Raw genomic sequence first — 3,745 nt, 5'->3', positions numbered from 1 at the left:
GAGGCAGCCTCGCAGGCTGAGCGAGAGGGCCTGCCAATCGCGATGTCGTCTGCAGGGCTCGCCCCGCCCCATCCCGAGCTATTGGCCTCACCGAGGGGCGGGGCCACGACTCGCACCGCCCAGACTCCTGCGTCTGGGTTCCGAGCTCGCGTCTCCTACGCCTGCCTGTTTGTCCCAGCGGCCAATTTCCTGCGGCAAATTCTAAATGACTATAGGTTTGGGGGCTAACTCTGTCCAAGATTCAGGTGAGGTTTTCTGGTGCCAGAGAGAGGAGCACAATCCACAATCCACGTAACAGCCTAAATCCTGAATCCCTACATATTAGAACCGCGGCAAATTTGGGAGGAGGGGGAAGGCCGGCATCTTGGGTTCTACAAAGTGAAATAACCCCATACCTGCTCTTGCTTTATCCAGAAAACTTACAGTTAGGCGCTGTACGAAACACCAAAAGGAGCATCACAGTCAGTTTATACGAACCTTGTCCGCCTTTTTTCAAGTTGGGTTTAACGGTAGAGGGAAATTAGCATTGCGTATCTAGATGCTCTTGGAAATATATCAGCTGTCCTCTCATATCCCCTTCCTTTTTTCCTCCTCGTACACTCATCAAATTAGAATTAGATTTTTAACTTTCCGTGTTAATCTTCACTTTAATACTAATTTTAAATATGTATCACGGGTATGTATGTATATATACTTTTTTTTTTTTTTTTTTAACCGAGCAGGAGTTTTTAAGTACAGTTTTTCTTCATTCCTGTTCAGTCAACTCCATAAAGTTAGCCTCCCTGGCGGTCTCACAGCACGTCCACTGACATTTTATTAGTTTGCGTTTGGTCCTAAGGCCACACCTAGCAACCACAGAGACTGGGAAGTGTGGTCTGTTATTCTGAGCAGCAACATCCCTGCTATAAATCTGGGTGGGGCTGCGGGTGGGGTTACCAAGGAAGAAAGGAACAAAGGACCTTGAGATAGATAACTAGTGGTCATGCCACACTTCCAAATCACCAGTAAAATTAGTGCTGGAGGAAAATGGGGTAAATTTGTTATGTGGCTTCATATATCAGTCGGCAAATGACCATGTTTTGGGTATTCTCTGGAGTATTGTGTGAGAAGCTTGGTTTAACAACATTTTTAATGAATACATATATGATTTCTAAAAGAATGTAGTTTATTTCATCAGCTCCCAATTGTTAGCCAATTTTTAAGTTATAAATAACACTGAAATGAACATTCTTAAAGCAAAATCATTTCTTTGGGATAAATTACTAGAGGTAGGTCTTTAGGTTCAAAAAGTATGTACATTTTAAGCCTTTCGAAAAACACCACTCTCCAGAAATATATCAATTTATGCTTCCACCCTTTCATCCTCAGTTTTGCCATCGCCTGATAGTGTAACTTAAAGTAAAATTTGGCCATTGTAAAAGGTAATTTTATTGCCATAAACAATAAAGAATTTTTATAATGAAAACAAAAACCTAGGGAGTTCCAAGTTAAAGTGGTTATATTAAACACCTGCCTATAATTTTTCTCCCCCAAGATTCTACTAAAACTATAGTAAAGGGATTTTTAAAAAATAAATCAACCAGAAAAGGAAGAACGGGAAATAAAATAATAGCAGCAACATATTGAAAGATGGAAAACAGATGAACAAGGATAATTCACTAACCAGGCCATGAAAACCAAATCCCAAACCTGCAGTGGGAAAAACTGAGACCAAACCTGATTTACACTGAAGAATTCACAAAAAAAGCAGGTGCTAACACAAATGTAACTCAAGTCCTTACTTCCCACTTCAATATCTGCTACAACAATTGAAACTCGTCACTTTACTTCCAACATAGATTCTTTTAAATACAGATCTTATTTCACTCTACCACTGGAGATCCTTGATTGTCATGCTATATATACTTGAGGATGAAATCCCAGGTTTCTTGTTTGGCATGTTCACCTTTACATGACTCAGTTCCCATTTACCTCTTACTCATTCAAAAACTGTTCCTTTCTTTTTCTTTTTCCTATTTTATCCTTCCTGAGGACATTTTTTTAATTGCTTTTAGAGATAGAGGAAGGGGGAGAGAACATCAATCACTTGCCTCTCGTACTCACCCGGACCAGTGATCAAACCTGCAACCTAGGTATGTGCCCTGACCGGGAATTTAACCTGCAACCTTTTGGTCACAGGACGATACTTCAATCAACTGAGCCACACTGGCCAGGGCCAGAAACTGTTCCTTGAATGTCAGATATGTTCCAGATACTGTAGAAAACATTAAGGATACAAAAATAAGCCAAAATTTACGTATCTCTGTTCTCGTGTTTATCACCTAATGGAAAGGACAAACATTAGCCAAAGAATCTTGAACAAAATGTAAAGCAAAGTTATGACAAGTGCTATTAAAAAGAGCTACATGGAGCTATGAAAGCCTATAATGGGGGAATGGGGAAATCTATGGTTGGCCAAGGAAGGCTTCCCTGAAGAACAGATTATTAATCTGAGTGCTGATAGAGAGAGGTTTACCAAGCAAAAGAAAGTGAGGGGAGAAGGGGCATGTAGAGCAGAAGCTACAGGATGTGCAAAGTCCCCAAGGTGGAATAAATCATAGTATACCTGAGAAAATGAAAGGCCATTGTGACTAAAACATAGAGAGTGAGGAAGAGCATGCTATGAGATGAAAATGGAGCTAGGTAGGGCCCAGACCATACAGGAGTCTTGCCATTTTAACTGCTCAACTTTTCTCTTAAGAGTAGTGAGAAGCCATGGATATGAGTGAAAAAGGGGAGTGTTATGGACTGAATTATGTCCCCCAAATTCATATTTGGATCTTTAACCCCTAATGTCACTGTACTTGGAGATGGGGCCTTTAAGTGAAGTCATAAGGGTGGGATCCTAGTCCAATAGGACTGGTGTTCTTATAAAAAAGAAAAAGGAAGAGACATTGTTCTCTCTGCATGTGCATACAGAGAAAAGGCCATGTGAGAAGACAGCTATCTGCAAATCAAGGAAGTCTGCTGGCACCTTGATCTTGGACTTCTAAACTCTGAAACTGAAAAAATTATTTTGTTTTGGCCACCCAGTCTGTGTTATTCTATTATGGCAGCCTAGGCAGGAATGGCATTTGGTTTGCATTTTGAATCAATCACTTTGGCTCTTGCATACACTGCTCATTGGTAGGAGGCTGGCATGGATGTTAGTAAATGTGGGGATATAGATTAATATTAAAATTCCAGGCAATAAATATTGGTAACTCTCATTAGGATAGTGATGAGGACTTGCAGGGAAATGGATTATTAGTAGGAAATTATTTTAATTGACTGACAAAAATAATAACAGTATCTTGAGATAGTTTATTTCTCTTTCAAGTGCAAGTCCAGAGGTGGATAATGCAGGACTGATGTAGTACTCCACAGTGCAAGGGATCAGGCTTCTATTTTGCTTTATGTAGCTCCATTTCCTAATGTCACCCCATGGTCCAAGATGCCTGCTGCAACTCCAGCCATCATGTCCATATTACTGCTAGCAGGAGGGAGGAAAGAGAAGGGGAGAACGAGACTCCAATTTATGGAAATTAAGGATACAGCACATATTCCATTGACCAAAACTAAGCCTCATGTCCACATTTAACTAAAAGGGAGTCTGGAAAGTTGTCTTTGTTCAGAGTGTCTGGCTTAAAGTAGAGGTTTCTATTACTTATAGAAGAAGAAAACAAGAGTTTGAAGTAGAACTAGGAGTCTATCATAGGAGAAGTAT

Source organism: Furipterus horrens, unplaced genomic scaffold (assembly GCF_987537825.1).
Source record: "Furipterus horrens unplaced genomic scaffold, mFurHor1.1.pri manual_scaffold_3, whole genome shotgun sequence".
In the NCBI taxonomy this organism is placed as follows: Eukaryota; Metazoa; Chordata; class Mammalia; order Chiroptera; family Furipteridae; genus Furipterus; species Furipterus horrens.
Note: the sequence above shows the minus strand (reverse complement) of the source record.